Source organism: Mesoplodon densirostris, chromosome 18 (genome assembly GCF_025265405.1).
Source record: "Mesoplodon densirostris isolate mMesDen1 chromosome 18, mMesDen1 primary haplotype, whole genome shotgun sequence".
Classification (NCBI taxonomy): domain Eukaryota; kingdom Metazoa; phylum Chordata; class Mammalia; order Artiodactyla; family Ziphiidae; genus Mesoplodon; species Mesoplodon densirostris.
Window position 1 is genome coordinate 13,480,264 of NC_082678.1, and position 17,978 is coordinate 13,498,241.

The 17,978-nt window shown below is 45.1% G+C and overlaps 1 protein-coding gene across 2 annotated transcripts in view; it reads right to left on the reverse strand.

The window, feature by feature from the left end:
• FOXK2 (forkhead box K2) overlaps positions 1–17,978 on the reverse strand; it is a 71,246-nt gene that overhangs the window by 32,963 nt on the left and 20,305 nt on the right. The window lies entirely within an intron of this gene.

Genomic DNA, 17,978 nt, shown 5'->3' on the forward strand with positions numbered 1-17,978 from the left:
GAATGGAAACTCTTACAAATGAGATATGCAAGCCAATGGCTTGGGTCTAGAGCTCTGAATTTTCAGATTCACAGAGAAGCTCTAAGGATTCTGAAGACCTGTTTTTATTTATTTATTTAGTTCGTTAGTTACTTAGTTATTTATTTTTGGCCGCATTGGGTCTTCGCTGCTGCACCCAGGCTTTCTCTAGTTGTGGCGAGCAGGGGTCACTCTTCATTGCGGTACGCAGGCTTCTCCTTGCAGTGGCCTCTCTTGTTGTGGAGCACGGGCTCTAGACGTGCAGGTTTCAGTAGTTGTGGCGCACGGGCTTAGTTGCTCTGCGGCATGTAGGATCTTCCCAGACCAGAGCTCGAACCCATGTCCCCTGCATTGGTAGGCGGATTCTTAACCACTGTGCCACCAGGGAAGTCCCTGAAGACCTGTTCTTTATATATCAATACAAAGCCAGGCCTTGCTGCAAATACTTCAACACTAACATCACACAGCTAGGCAGAAATAAGCCATATTGAAATAAGTCTCCAACCAAACAGAAAGTCAAATTTAGTGTTATCTCTATGCAAAGCAAGTTCAAACAATTAACCAATTAGGCAAACTATTCCCTACAATGAAGTCCAACTGGGCCACTTCAGAGGTGTAGCTGGCCTCAGGAAGAGGGCACAGATGTCAGATGTCATACCCTTTACACCACAGAGGACGAGACAGGAAGGAACAGTGGTCTGGCCCCACAGCACCACTCGGAAAGGTGAGTGCAGCAGATCAGCCTTCCACCTCAGCACCCACAGTGATGGCAGGCCCCCGGGGGGACGGCTACCATGTCCCCCAGCCTCCTGTCATCCTTCTCTGTCATGGCACAGATTACTCAGACACACTTCCTGAGTAGGAAGAATCTCCCCACAAGTGGGCTCCATTTCTACCTACTTAAAACAACATGTCTGAATGCAATTCAGACAGTCATTATTAGGATAACTCTGGAGTCCCTCAGTTTTTAAAGAGTACTTTAGAAAGTTTAATGGGACGAGGCCTGCAGATGCCACCCTCATGGCCAGGGCACAAAGCAGCAACAGTATCCCTGCCGTGGGGCACCGAGAAGACACTGCCTCACCTTTGGATTTCCTGCTAAAAATAACAAACCCAGATCTCACCAAGAGGAAACATCAGACAAATATTCTACAAAACAACTGGCCTGTCCTCAAATATTCTACAAAACAATGGGACGTTCCTGGTGGTCCAGTGGTTAAGACTCCACGCTCCCAATGCAGGGGGCTCAGGTTTGATCCCTGGTCAGGGAACTAGATCCCACATGCCGCAACTAAGAGCCCACATGCTGGAAATAAAGATCCTGCATGCCGCTAAGACCCAGCACAGCCAAATAAATAAATAAATAAATATTAAAACAAACAAACAAAAAACCCCAACTTTCTCCAGCTCCCTAAATCTATGACCTGCTAACTTCCTATCTCACCCCCAGCAGATGACCCTACTTCTTTAAAAAAACCCCCCAAAAACAAAAATCAACATAGAAGACATAGAAAGGCCAAGGAACAGTCACAAATGAGAGGAAAGTTCAATGCATGGGTGATCTGACTCTAGAAAAAGGGCATCAGTAAACGACTGCTAATCCAGTTAAGGCCAGTGGGTTAGGTCACAGTGTTGTATCAACGCTAATTGGTTCTGGTACCTGGGCTGTGGTTATGGAAGAAAATTTCTTAGGAAATATACATGGAAATACACATGGAAATATTTTAGAGGTAAAAATGCATCATGTATGCAGCTTATTCTCAAAATTTTCAGGGAAAAAACAGAGCAATGAAGCAAGTGTGGTAAATGTTAATATTTGGGGAATCTGGGAAAATGAGAATCTCTGTTCTATTTCTGCAACTTTTCTATAAGTCTGAGTAATTTCAAAGAAAAAGAAAAAAATTTAGAAACTTTCAAGATGTCCAATGCAAAGCTTGATGATCTAGGCCGTGCCACTCTAGGTGTTGCGGGGCCTGAGCCAGGCCAGGAACTGTGTCATGTGCCATGACAAGGAGAGCATACACACAGAGTGTTTGGAACCCATTTACTCTTCTACTTTTCAGAGTGGACCTTCTCCACAGACAGTCTGAGAGCCCTGCTCTGGGACACACCTTCATCATTATCTGTCTTCTATACACTTCAGACTCCCACCAAATTCCAAGGACAATCCTGTGGGACACCTGACATAGTTATGAAATGTCACCTCACTGCAATTCTTATCAACTCCAGACCCTCCTCCAGAGTCTGTTTGTCCCTGATAGTCAGCCTCGGGCTAAGCAGGGAAATACAACCCCAGTTCTGGAGTTCACAGGACAGGGTCACGGCCACATTCACACAAGTGACCCTGACATCTGTGCCCTCACATTCACCCAACACAGTTGGTGTCTGTTAAACCTACACACCGTCCCATCACTGGGCTTCCAGCCTGTGACCCAAGAAGCTGTGGTCTGTGGTGACACCATACTCCGTACTCTGGATTTCTTCTCTCCTGGGACGAAGATTTGTCCCATCCTACATATACCAATATTCACACAGAACAGTATCTCCCTACCATGTTACCAGAGCACAGCACTGAGTGTCCTGACAGCCAACACAGGCTGAACCCTGCTGTTCTACGAACGGCCCAATGTCTCTGTGGCTCACAGCAGAGGTCTGGGTCCAGCTCCTACCGTCCACCCCCTCGGAAGTGGCTGCTCGTGGCTGCTCTGCTCCACGTTTCCCTCCCTCTAGGGCCCAGGCTGATGCAGTGGCTCCAGTGAGGATTCTGCTGCTTCCAAGGCAGAGAGAAAAGACAGAAGGCGCGAGTTCCGTGGCCACACCTGCGGTCAATGGGCAGAAAGGCTTACAGCGAGGACCCTCCCCACACACCACCACCTCCCTAGTGTTAGCAATCCCAGGGGATGTCTGGAAAATCATTTCAAGTCCTTTCAGCTATGCAACTGGCCACAGAGACATTAGCTGAGCTGCTGACCTGCTCTCCAAGGGAAGAAATGAGAGGCCAGTTACTCTGTCATTCACCTCTGACAGCTGACAAAGATAATCTAATAAGAAGGGGAAGACAAACCGATCATTTAATCTTGGGATTGGCAAAGGAAAGACTGTGTTAATAAAAATAACATGTCACACAGGGTGGATGGACAGTGCTCTGAGGCCGTCGATGACTTGCTATGAGCAGCAGTGATTGCCAAGGAGGGATGCAACAGGATCTTCTGCATTTGAAGAAATGTGTGGACAGTTACATCCAAGACTGGATCGGGAGGTAAGGGGGGAAATGAGGAAACCAGTGAGGAGGCTTCCAAGGAGCCGGGGTGTGCAGTGCTCACACCATGTGAGGCAGTGAGGACAGGAAGAGGAGACGGGATCTGACTGGTGGGGGATGGAAATAAACTGCCCTGATGACCCACCAATATGTGTGGGCACAGAAGGGAGAAGACCGCAGATGACTGGCTTCACATCTGGCTTGTGTGACTAAGAATGTTGGTACCAATTACTGAGATGTGGATGGATGAGGAACAGGCTGGGGGGTGCAATGGCTAAGTGGACACATGACCTCTGAGGTGCCCGTTACCCATAATCCCAGGGGGACGTCCAACGAGCCCCTCCTGAAACCTGAACAGGCACACTCGGTGTCCTCGGCAGTGAGAGGGTACATTCGCCACATCACAGAGGAGAAAGAGCCTAAGAAACTCAAGCAGCAGCTCTGGTGGAAGAGAACAGCCTTCAGGACTCAAGCAAGCATTCCCCTGTGGCAGGAAACACTATTGTGGGAGTTTAACAATGGGTTCCAGTCCTAACTCAGTTATGATGGCAAGCCATGCCTCTTTTTTATCTTTTGCAAAAATGGAAGAAAAATTCCTCTCCTTTCCAAACCCTGAGGTGGACTTAGCCAAAAAGGCACTTTAAATGGGCCTATATATATACGCTTTGATCATTCTACTAGTTTCCTCTAATTTTTGACAGAAATATCAAAACTTTTACTACAACCTTTAATGAATTGTAGCCCTTAATCAATCACATTTGTCAGTGACTCATAAATCACTCCCCCACCTGGGGCTGCCTTTTCTGTGGCTCCAAGAGCAACATGTCCACACCACCAGTCAGCCCTACCCGCTGGTCACGCTGAGCTGCCACCACCATGGGTCTGAAAGGGCCACTTAGAGCCCTTCGCCCCAGAAGAAGGTATGTGGAGGGGCAGCTCATCAGCTCAGGAGAGGGCTGCCCCTCAGAGGAGGTGTCTTTGGGAGGCCAGCAGCCACTTATTAAGGAGCACAAGTCACAGGTCGACAGCCTGACCCACTATAAGACAGGTTAGGACAATGAAGACCATACTGGAAGGAGCCCGAAACCCTAAGTAGTCCACAATTTTCTCTGCTGCTCCTCTGCGGTAAACCTCAAGCAACACCTATTACCTCACTTGACTTCTTACCCTGAAAAATGATAAAACATTCTATAAAACTCATGAAACACAATGGTGTTTATTAAAAGAGGCCACATTACTATAGTTTTTGTTGGGTTTAGCATGAATTTTTTATATACAATAAAGCTATTCCTTCTTTTTTAAATTTATTTTTTATTTATTTTTGTCTGCGTTGGGTCTTCGTTGCTGCGCGTGGGCATTCTCTAGCTGCGGAGAGCGGGGGCTCCTCTTCATTGCGGTGCACGGGCTTCTCATCGCGGTGGCTTCTCTTGTTGCAGAGCACAGGCTCCAGGCACGCACGCTTCAGTAGTTGCAGCACACAGGCAGCAGTTGCGGCACTCAGGCCCTACAGTACGCGGGCTTCAGTAGCTGCAGCGTGTGGTCTCAGTAGTTGGCATGCAGGCTTCAGCAGTTGTGGCTTGCGGGCTCTAAAGCAGGCTCAGTAGTTATGGCGCACGGGCTTAGTTGCTCTGTGGCATATGGGATCTTCCTGGACCAGGGCTCGAACCTGTGTCCCCTGCATTGGCAGGAGGATTCTTAACCACTGCGCCACCAGGTAAGTCCCTAGCATGAACTTCTAACCGGAGCCTCAAAAGTCTGATTCAATAAGACACCTGCGCAGCTTCCCTGGTGGCACAGTGGTTGAGAGTCCGCCTGTCGATGCAGGGGGACACGGGTTTGTGCCCCGGTACGGGAAGATCCCACATGCCGCGGAGCGGCTGGGCCCGTGAGCCACGGCCGCTGAGCCTGCACGTCCGGAGCCTGTGCTCCACAATGGGAGAGGCCACAACAGTGAGAGGTCCGCATACCGCAAAAAACAAAACAAAAACAAAAACAATAAGACACCTGCAACCTGGGCTCAGGCCCTGCGAGATTTATCTTTGAGTGAAGCACTTTCACTGCATGTTTAGCTTTGAGGTGACTCAGAAACTACACGGCACGTGAAACAAAGCTTTTCTGCGTGGACAGGGCCACTGCAGGCATGTGGCTAGTTAGTGAGTCAAACAGGTGTTGTGCTCAGAAGGGCCCACAGATGAGGCTGAATGTTCCGAAGCCAGCACCTTGAAATCTCTCCTTCATTTTATCTGAGTCTGTGTTTTGTAAACGAGGTCCAATGGGTCAAAGGACCACAGCCTGGGGCCTGGAGGCTCAGTTCACACACATCTTGCCTCCCACACCCCCTTCCCCTCCACAACCACCCACTGTCCAGGACGGGGCCTGGACAGGGGCACCTTGGGCACCTGGGAGAGTCTGCACTTGCCCCACGAGTACCCTTCCACCTAAGAAAGCTTGATATTAAATAACAAAAATACCGCAGCAGGTTGAGAGAGAGAGGCCACAAAAGAAATGAAAAGCTTTTTGCAGCTTCTTAAAAAACCGAGGTATAACTGATGTACAATATTATATGTTTCCAGTGTACAATGCAGCGATTCACAATTTTTAAAGGTTATGTTCCATTTATAGTTATAAAATATTGGCTATATTCCCTTTGTTGTACAATATATCCTTGGAGATGTTTGCAGCATTCTTATTCCACACTTTCATTTTGCACTGGACCCCATGTATTATGGAGCTGGCCCTGTATCCTAAGGCACTAGTATATTAGGAAATGGTGCATTTCCATAGGCAGATCTGCTTTTGTACCCACAGACCACGAAGCCTTGATTCCAGAAACATTCCTGACCCAATTTAGAGAGCTGGTGTTGGGTTTTCCAGCAACACATGTGACCAGCAGCTTCACAACTGCTTCTGAATTTTTTCTTTGGCTTGGAGAAGAATTTTGTCTGTTGGCTACTTACTGCACTGCGATTCCATTAATGAAGGTACTGGAAAGAGCTGCCTTATCTACTACTTTGCGTGGCAATTTGCTGTTGGGGGAAAGGCTGACTCAGAGAGGTACACTCATTAAAAATCCTGATGCCAGGCTGAGGGTGAAGGCAGTACTGGATATTAGTATAGTCAATGTGATGCTTTGTGCTTCCAGCAGTCTTATAAAAATTTTCAGTCATTCCAAACATGTTCTAGACTAACAAAGATTTCCGCTAGTTGTAGAAATAATCCCATGAGCCCTCTCTCGCCTGGATCAAAAGCCACCACACCCACGGCTCTGGGTGCAAATGGCTGGGCGGGCCCTCCGTCCATGTCGCTGACGGTAGCAGCACACAGTCTATTTTGCTGAGCATACAGCAGGTGCTCAGAGAGAAGCGATTACCCCTCTGAGGTGGGACTACTCTTGAGATTACCCCAAACTTGCCCAAATAACGTTCACATGAAACCAAAGCAGGCTCTCCAACAGACACCTGACTCAGACTGAACTCCTAAGCAAAGCCGTGGGGCAGGGCCTGGGTGCCCTCCTTCCTCTCCCCAGTTCACAGCAATTCCTTCTGCCAATGCAGAAGAGCAGTAACCTCCAAATATTTTTGACTGTACACTTTTAAGTGAAAAATTAAGCAGGAGTCAACATATGACTAATATATCATCAAGAAATGAAAAGGCAAGGGACAGAATCGGAGAAATATTCATAATACACATAGCTCACAGATGACTTGTGTTCAGGATGTACGAAGAATTCTTAAAATTCAATAAGAACACAACCCATTAAAAATGGTCAAAGAGACCTTCACTAAAGTAGTACAGAAATGGCTAACAAGCACAGGAAAATATGCTCAACACCATTAGTCATCAGTGAAATGCAAGTCAAAACCACAATAAGATACCACTGCACACCCACAGAATGGCTAAGATGAAAAAACTGACAAAACCAAGTGCTGATGAGGTCACAGAGCAACTAGAACTCTCTCACACTGCTGGTGGGAATATAAAAGGGTGGGACTGCTTTGGGAAAGTCTGTTGGCTTCTTAGTAAAGCCACTCCACTCTTAGGCATTTGACAAAGAGAAATGAGAGCATCTGTCCACACAGACTCCTTTATGAATGGTCACAGCAGCAGGATGCATAACAATTCAACCTGGAAATGGCCCAGGTGTCCAGCAACAGGTGAATGGATCAACCAATGATGTTAAGTCCATGCAAGAAGATACTTCTCAACTACCACTCAACAATCACAAAGGAAAAAAACTGGGGGCTTCCCTGGTGGCGCAGTGGTTAAGAATCTGCCTGCCAATGCAGGGGACACAGGTTTGAGTCCTGGTCCGGGAGGATCCCACATGCCGCAGAGCAGGTAGGCCCGTGTGCCACAACTGTTGGGCCTGCGGTCTGGAGCCCGCGAGCCACAACTACTGAGCCCATGTGCCACAACTACAGAAGCCCGTGCACCTAGAGCCCATGCTCTGCAGCAAGAGAGGACACCTAAATGAGAGGCCTGCACACCACAGCGAGGAGTGGCCCCTACTCGCTACAACTAAAAAGAGAGCCCACACTCATCAGCAAGGACCCAGTGCAGCCAAAAATAAATAAATAAATTTGCAAAACCAAAACAGAACAAAAAAAAAAAGTGCCCAAACAAGCAACATGGATGAATCTCAAAAACATGTTAATCAAAAAAAGCCAAACTGAAGAGTACACACTGCATGATCCAATTCTTAAGAAATCCTAGAAAAGATAGAACTAGTCTACAGTGATGAAAAGCAGATCACTGATTACCTAGGACTTTCAGTTTAGTGAAGAGGGGCAAAAGGGCAGGAGAGAGATTCTGGGAGATAGAAATGTTGTATTATCTTGATTGAAGTTTTGGTTACATATATATATGCATCGGTCAAAACTCTTTGAAAGGTACCCTTAAAATAGCTTTGTTTTATCCTATGTAAAGTATACCTCAAAAAATGTTTTCTAAAAGAAAAGATTAATGTGGCAACAACACATTCACATATGTATAAATTATATTACTGTACTACACATTATAAAACATAAAAATAGCAACCAAACAGGATGAGAAAAACAATCAGAAGTATTTCTTCCAAAATTCTAAAGGATCATCTTGATCTCTTTCTGGGGTACACACACACACTCTGGAGACTAATGTACTAGAGAAAACATCACTTTTGTTTTCCCTGTGAGGTTCCAAACACAAGGAATATAATGTCTAGGATTGTGGAATTTTTTTGTTATATTGAAATATAACATGATATAAGTTTAAGATAATGTAAGGTAATGATAAATGCATATAGTGCAGACTGATTAGCACAGTAACGTTAGTTAACATCCACCAACTCACAAGTTACAGTCTCTGTGTGTGTGTGTGTGTGTGTGTGTGTAGAACTTTTAAGATTTACTGTCTAACCAACTTTCAAATTTACAATACAGTATTGTTACCTACAGGCAGCATGTTGTACACTACGTCCCGAGGACCTATTCATCTTACAGCTGGAAGTTTGTAATTTGACCCTCCCCGCTTCACCCACTTCCTCCATCCTAGGATTGTGTTTTTTAAACCATTGATAAGGCTACCAATTACACAGCAGTAAGACACATGACTGCATCGAGTTCCTTATTAAATGGACAGTTGTTACATATGTTCGACAATGGAGTAAGGCATTCCATTCTTGGGGCAGTTTATAAAAAGATAATTTCCACTTTATGGGTAAGAAAACAAAAGCATAACCCATAAGGTCTGCTCTCTGAATTGGCAGTTCTGATGCAGAGTCACCCTCCACACTGAGGTACTGCCGATGCTGAATACCTGCAGATGCATTTAGACTTCTCTCTTATTAGGTCAGCTGCACACAAAAGGTGTTCATTTGCTCAATCTGCAGGAAAGTCTTCTCAAAATACTATGCTGAATGGCCAATATGCACACAAAAAGTTCAACATCATTAGTCACCAGACAAATGCAAATTAAAACCACAATACAATACCACAACATTCCCATTAGAAACCCTAAAATGAAAAAGAGAAAATCCCAATGTGACGAAGCTGTGAAGACATCTGAACTCTATCTCACACAGTGTCAAAGAAGTGTAAATGTAGAAAGTGTTTTCCAAGGTGGTTGTACCTATGAAAGCCGAACATAGGTACATCCTGTGAGCCACTGGAGCTTACCTAAGAGAAACGTGCACGTGCTTGTCAAAACACAGCTACCAGAATCTCAATCAAGTGTTCAACTAAAAAAGTCTTCCACTTAAAAAAAAAAATCTATAAAAGACTCATAGGAGCATTATCCATTATAATAGCCCCAAATAAAACTACCTAAATGTCCATCTATGGCAGAATATCGAACTGCACCATATTCACATTATTAAATACTTTACAGCAATGAGAATGAATGATCCACAGCCAAGTACAAAAATATGGGCTAATCTCAAAAACATTTTATTCAGTGAAAAACCAACACCACCCTCTGAAGTACATTCTGTATAACTCCATGTACATGAAATCAAATGCAAACACTCTACACAGTTTAGAACTCGGGATAGTGGTTCTGTGGCTAGGAGGGACACATGGCGCACTTCTGGGTGCTGACAAGGCAATGTTTCTTAACTGGGGGCAGGTTACACTGTGGGTTCTCATTAAGCTTTATACTTAGCATCTATATTGAGATTTTCTGTATGTAGGTTATACTAAAAACAAAAATAAAAACAAATTGTAGAGGGTGACAAGACTAGAGACCAACTAAGAAAGTACTCCAGAAGGCCAGGTGAAAAATCGCTAAGAGCTATGCAGCAGGAAGGTAAGGGAAAGATCTGAGAAATGTTCAAGTGGAGTGAAGGGGACAGATAAATAACTCTATGAATTCAGAGAAGCAGAGCAGACTGGGGGGAGTGTGAGCCCTGGTCCTTGACAGACATCAGCTCACAGGAGGAAAGGAGGATGCTTGAGCAGAGAGAAACAGCAGGACTGCAGACTCTGGGCTGGAGGACAGCCACCTATCAGCATCTTACTCTTCATATCCCACCACAATGACTTGCCTTCAAGGCCTCTACCTTATACAGGCCCACAACCCCTTGCTCACAAATTCCAAAAAGCAAACAGCTCCAAAAAACCTGATCTGAAATGATTTGCAGCCAATTCTGATCTGAACCGAGAAGGAGCTAATTCTAGCCTTTAATTATCCCACTTAGAAAATTCATGTGTTTTGTAACAGAACTTCTAATGTGTTGGATTACAGGGTGCTGGGAATGTGAAACAATATACAGTACACACACTGTACTACTCTTCTAAAATCCAAACTACTCTGATTCTGAAACACCTCTGGCTCCTTAGGTTCTGGGTGAGATCTGTGTATGCCTGCTGGGTTAGAAATGGTACCATTTCCTTAAGAATTTCTCCAGAAATAATTCTGATTGTTGAAGGGGAAATCAGATGGCTTGCTTCAAAAAAAAAAAAAAATCCATTAAGCTACTGTCCAGAGTAGAATATCAATTAGTAGTTTTCTTGCTGTCATTAACAGGCAATAAATGTGCATGGCCGCAAAATTTAAAAGCCACGAAATAGTAAAAACAGCAAGACTCCCTCTCACCGCTCGTTTCTGACTTGTGGCCCCTCTGGAGACAAGCCAGAAAGGCCTTGCTACAGTCAGCTCTCAAGGTAGAACCCAGAACTATTCAAACAAACAAGTAAACAAGCAAAGAGAAGCCTGCCTCAAGAGGCAAAGGCCCTGGGTTCCAAGCAGACCAGCAGTGTCTGCCTCTCTGCTCACTGTCATTCCTTCAACTCCCCCCTTGTGGCGCCTCCCCACACCCCCGAGTAGCTCACAAAGCCCCTTAAAAGAAGTGTTCGTCTGTGTGCAAAAAGGCTGTTTCACCTACTGCCTCGCTGGTAACTAGCATCTCACTTGTGAATCATGTTTGACCCTCAATAATTTGATTAGCCTCCACAAATGACCAAATTGCAATGTGTTTTTCTTTTTTAAAGAGACATTTCATCAGAAAATTCTGGCACAGGTTACAGCATGGATCAATCTTGAAGATATTATGCTGAGTGAAATAAGTCAGACACAAAAGGACAAACACTGTAAGATTCTATATGAAGTCCCTAGAGGAGTCAAATTCATAGAGACAGAGAGTAGACTGGTGGTGGCTGGGCCAGGGGAGGGGAGGGGAGGGAATTAGTGTCTAATGGGCACAGAGTTTCAGTTTTACCAGAAGAAAAGTGTTCTGGAGGTGGTGGTGTTGCACAGCAGCGTGAATGTGCTTAATGTCACCGAACTGTACACCCTAAAGATGGTTCAGATAGTACATTTTATGTTATGCGTATTTTACCACAATTTAAGAAAAAAAATTTAAGAGCACTTACAATTGCGTCAGAACATAGTAAGCACTCGGTAAATCTTTATTGTTTCTTTCTTTATTTTTCAAAGACATTTCACTGAAAGAATTTGAAAACAAGCCTGACTGGGAGAAAATATTTGCAAAAGACATACCTGATAAAGGGGTGTTATCTAAAACACACAAAGAACTCTTAAAACTGGACTAGAAAACAAATAACCCGATTTTAAAATGAGCAAAAGGGCTTCCCTGGTGGCGCAGTGGTTAAGAATCCATCTGTCAATGCAGGGGACACGGGTTCGAGCCCTGCTCCGGGAAGATCCCACATGCTGCAGAGCAACTAAGCCCGTGTGCCTCAACTACCGAGCCTGCGCTCTAGAGCTCACGAGCCACAACTACTGAGCCCGAGTGTCACAACTACTGAAGCCTGCACACCTAGAGCCTATGCTCTGTAACAAGAGAAGCCACCCAATGAGAGGCCCGCGCACTGCAACAAAGAGTAGCCCCCGCTCACCGCAACTAGAGAAAGCCCGTGTGCAGCAACGAAGACCCAACGCAGCCAAAAATAAAATAAATTAATTAAAATTTAAAAAATAAATAAAAATGAGCAAAAGAGCCAAACAGACAACTCACTGATAAAGATATACACATGGCAAATAAGTATAAGAAAAGATGTTCCACATCATATGTTAATAAAGGAAATGCAAATGAAGACAATAATGAGATACAACCATGCAGAATGGTAAAAATCCAAAACAGTGGCAACACCAAATGTTGAGAAGGGTATGGAACAATAGGAACTCTTGTTCATTGCTGGTGGGAATGCAAAATGGTTCAGCCATTCTGGAAGACAATTCGTCAGTTTCTTATAAAACTAAACATACTCTTACCATATGATCCAGCACATAAACTGTGGTCCATCCAGACAATCCAATATTATCAAGTACTAAAAAGAAAGGAGCTATCAAGCCTTGAAAAGACAGGAGGAACCTTAACTGCACATTACTAAGTGAAGGAAGCTAATCAGAAAAGGCTACATATTTGTGTGATTCCAATTCTGTGACATCCTGAAAAAGGCAAAACTATGGAGACAGTAAAAAGATCAGTGGTTGCCAGGGTGGGGTTGGAAGAGGGAGGGATAAATAAGTGGAGCACAGAGGATTTTAAGGGCAGTGAAACTACTCTGTATGCTACCCTAATACGGTGGATACATGTAAATATACACTTGTCTAAACCTATAGAATGTTCAACACCAAGAGTGAACCGTATTGCAAACTATGGACTTTGGGTGATTATGACCTGTGGATGCGGGTTCATTGACTGTACAAATATCCCACTCTGTTGGGGATATTGATAGTAGGGGAGGCTGTGTGTGGAGGGGCAGGGGGTGTATGGAAAATTTCTGGACCTTCCATTCAACCGTGCTATGAACCTAAAACTGCTCTAAAAATATATTACCCCCCCCACCAAAAAAAAGACATCTCAAAATATTATTGATAGCATGTCCAGTTTTTAGTTAATAATTCCAAATATTTGAGGGGGGAAACAGATTTAGAAAATACTGAGCCCCCCACACGGGAAATGACCTCTGACTCGTGGCCCCTCTGGAGACAAGCCAGAAAGGCCTTGCTACAGTCAGACACAGGCGTATCCACACAGGCAACATTATGCCTTCTAATCAGCTCAGGAAGTTGAACCAATTCCATATCTCCTTCTCATGTAAATAACCTAAAACAGTAGCCAAAGGCAGGCCGTTTTAAAAGAAACAGAGAAAAACAAACCCACACAACACAGCAAGCACCACCTGCACATTGGCTGACCCGACCCCTGGCTAATGCAGCTCTAACCCACCTGCCCCCCCAGGCTCCTTCTCTATGTCTCAGCCTTCCCACCTCTTGAGCCCACAGGAGCTTTAAGACACAGTGTAGTTTAAATAGTAAGTTAAGCATAATAAAACCATTTTTCAGAAGTTTGCCAAAAGTTTTGTTTTGAGTGTCATATCCGGTTGTCATGCAAGTTGTCAATTTTTAATATACAGATTTAATAAATTAAAAATTTAAATCATTAGACATTCAGAATCTGTAACTACTTTTTGAAATCCCAACTCCATAAAATTGCTTACTTCAGGAGTACTTTTTTGATGATTTCTTCCACACATGCTCTCCTCCCTCCCTCTGTGAGAGAGGCTGGCCTGATGCACACCTTCGCCCAGAGGATGGCCTGTTGGTGGAGCCAGAGACCAACGCACTCCAGTGTGGACCCACCGCCCCAGAAGGTGGCAAGTCATTCCCCCAAGGGGGCCGCTGCACTCCAGCCTACACAGTGTTAACAAATGAAAAGGCTTCCCACTCAGCAAGCCCAGGTGCCAAGTGCCGGGAAAGCCACCCACTGCTCACCTACCCATATGTGTGCCCTCCACCATCACTCCTGACAAACTACTTAAAAAAAAAACTCAGAAAATGAGTATTCAATGAAACCTATGGTGTTTCTCCTCTAAACCTCTTCTTAATATGACAAATGACGCAAATAAAGTAAATGGTACTAGGTCCAAAATTATTAATTACTTTACGGAACTACTGTTACTGTTATTGTCTTTTCTTCACTTCTATATATAAGCAAAAAAATTTTTAATGTTTGATACTTTGTAGTTCATCTCAATGCAACTAAATTTAAAAATTTAACATTTAAATTTACATCCAATTAATAAGTTGTTCTAGCTGTAGATGCAAATTTAAAATACTAGTAATTTCAAATAAACCAAATTTAAATATAAATATTTGACCTAAAAGTCAGTCAGCTTTACAGTTGTAAAAGCTTCAATACTCTTTCATTTCTCCCTCCCACACTCACCACCAAGTTTTCAACTTCAAAAAGAAATCCCATCACCTCCCAGTTAAAAAAAATTTTTCTATCTCACCAGAAAACAAACCAGAAAAGGAAAGAAAATAAGATTCTCAAGGACTCATCATCACTGCCTGGGCTGGGTGGTCTGTAAGCCCCTCCTCAGTGTGGTAGGGGGACAAGTCCTTCACTGGGCTGCCCATGGCTGAGCATGGCTGGAGGAGGTATCTTAAGTTTGGATGGGGTTTCTACTCCATATAAAAAGAGCACAACACTTTGCTCTTTTATTTTATACCACAACACAATACACAGAGGAGCCCCTAGCAGCAGTCCAGAGGGCAGCTTTCCACCATTCATATGTCACAGACAACAGAAGGAGCACAGGAGGATTCTGGGAGAATGAAGAGAACTGCTAGGATGGTAGAATCAGGGTGGTCTTTCCTTTTGCAAAATGAACTCAATGGTGCTACAGGTCACTTTTAATAAAAAGAAAGAACATTTAAAAACAGAAATGTGCATCTGACACAGGAACAGCAATTCTAAGAATCTACTAATTCAAAATTCAATCACAGTACTGTTAATAATAGGAAAAACAGTTAATCTAAATGTTGAACCACAGGGGATGGTAAGGTAATCCACAGCACGTCCAACAGAAGGAAGCTCATGCAGCATGTTTTAAGAGTTAACACCATGAAAAAAAGTAATTGAGTGAAAAGAGGAGACAAAAATCCTATCTATAAAGGGAGTCTCTACTATTTAAAAAATAAATTTAAACCTATTCATAGAATAATGCACATATGTTTTGTGCCAACAGTGGCTACTATGGATGGTGAGATTACAGGTAATTTTTCCTATCCCTTTTAATTGTTCCAAATGTTCTATTGCAAGCATTACGTTATATTATTTTAAAATTTACAATATTTCAAAATAAACTTAATTTGATCATTTAAACTCTAGCCCACAGCCCCACTCAGCTGTCTGCTGGAGGTCAGCCCTCAAACACATGCCCAGAGCATGATGCACGAAGAGCCTTCTACAGCAACTGCTGAGTTTTATACGCTTTTTCCTGGAGAGTGCTTTCTAACCTCAGGTGCCTACCAGAAGCTGCTGGAGAGGTTTTCCAAAGTATACACGCATGCGCGCTCGCGCGCGCGCACACACACACACACACACACACACACACACACATCCCTCCCACTGTGCCCTCCGCCAGTCTCTGCAGGGAAAGGGAGGGTCCAAGCACCATTTTTCAAAAGACCCTCATGTGACTGACGGTAATGCATACCCCTGGTAAAGAGCCAAAGGTGGGAACAAACAAAGTTGGACATTTGGCACCACCTCACAGCCCATCCCAGTAAGGGGCTGAGTCAACTAGGGCTCCCGCTTCGCCTGCAGAGCAGGGCTTACTCAGGTTCTAAGCACCAAGTAGGGCCAACACATCACCAAAATGATAGTAATGAGGCCAGTGAGGGGTGCGAGGCAGACACATACTGCGCCTTCTGCTCTTCCGAGAGGGAGGGAGCAAAGGCGGCGGCCAGGGAGCATAACGGCTGAGAATCCTGAACCTGGGCAGGGCACACTGACCACAGGCCCCACAAGTCTGAGCGACAAGCTCAGCTTCCACTGCACATCCTATCTGCTCCTCACTGTGTGTACCACCCCAAATGCTATGTTTTTGGCTGATGTCAAAATTGGGAAGGCCAAAGAAACCTGTGCCTTAATAATAAATCCTGGGGATTGACCAGTGCCTCAAATTCAACAGGTCCAAAACGAAATCCAGCCACTTCCCATCGGTTAGGGCAGCGCTAAGGTGTAGGTTTACTCCTGGGACCTCCCCACCCCTGCAGCACGTGCTGCCCTCTGACAGGACCCGGTCCTGTTGAGGTGCTGGTCTCAGCACCTTGTCCACTACAGCCTGTAGCCCACGCAGAACCAACCAGTATGCTTCCACCTCTTCTCATGTTCTGAAACAGGTGACCTCCTGGGAGCACCAGCCTAGATCCTTCCCCTCCCTTCAGCCAGGAGGAAATTCAGGTCCACGGGAAAGCAGGAATAGTCTAAGGACATCACCACCGAGAAAGTGGGGAATGGAGACATCACAGGCCCTGAGAAGCACCTGAGACCACCTCAGTCCCTCCTCCTCCATAGTGGAGCTTCTGCTTCAACCAGCTTGAATTCCAGCACTCTGCAGGTCAAAGGGGGCCCAGGACAAGAAATACACAGAACAAAGAAAGGACAGTGAAAACTATAGGACAATACCAGAAAAAACGCCAGACTAGAACATTAATGCCAGAAGGAAAAACATAAAGGGCAAATACATAAGCCAAAAGATCTGTGTTGTCCTCTTGGACAGGGCTCAGCACCTGCTCTGTCTCCCATGTGCTCAGACTAGTCAACGGCAGCAGCAAGAACCATTAACTAGAGCCGAGAGGTCTGTGTGCCTGATGCCCCCACTCCCCTCACTCCTGTGAGCTGCACCACACAGCTCCTGCTCCCTCCCTCCTTGCAAGAACACCTATAGTTGCCAGCTTACCCACATGCTCTCGCAGTCAGGTAGAGCCATGAATTCCAGTGCTAAGCAAGAAGATGCACAGGAAGTGCCTGGGACTCCTGGAAGTGCTCACCCTGCTGCCTGGAATGCAGAGGTAATGCTGAAATGCTGGCCATCAAACACTACAAAGATAAGAGCCAGAGTAAATTCATATTTTTAAAATGAGAGAGAGGGACTTCCCTGGTGGCGCAGTGGTTAAGAATCCACCTGCCAATGCAGGGGACCTGGGTTCGAGCCCTGGTCTGGGAAGATCCCACATGCCGAGGAGCCACTCGGCTACTGAAGCCCTGTGCGCCACAACTACTGAAGCCCTTTTCCCTAGAGCCCGTGCTCTGCAACAAGAGAAGCCATGGCAATGAGAAGCCCGCACACTGCAAAGAAGAGTAGCCCCTGCTCGCCGCAACTAGAGAAAGCCCGCGCACAGCAACAAAGACCCAATGCAGCCCCCCACCACAAAAAATAAATTAAAATAAAAAAATAAAATGAAAGAGAAATACACTTCCGTGGGTACAAAATCCCTCATCCATAATTCTAAAATCACCAAAGTCTGGGGGTTTTTTGTTATTCATTTGGCCACAAAGCCTGATCTGAAAGCGGGAATGTACATGTTTCTCTGCAGAAACAGGATATGACTGAGGGGTAGCACTGCCCAGCCTTTGCAGGAGATCCCAGGAGCTGATTTATACATAAACACTGGGTCACCCTTCTACAATCCCAAAGCATTCGGAATTCCAGAAGATTTCTGCCCCGCAGGTCTGTGCAAGGATCTTCTTAAGGCGCTGCTAGCTTCTGTCTAGTCACGAGCAGCAAAACCTAGGCCTGGCTCCGCATCCATCTCCAGCCCCCCTCTTCTCAAGTGCAGCACCTAACCCTAATCCCCCACCCCCACCCCACCACCCTGTAGTCATGATCATCCTTCTGCTCAGACCACCAGAGCTCCCTGGCTGACGAACGACAAACTCCTGGGCAGGCAGGGTACTCCCCAGTCT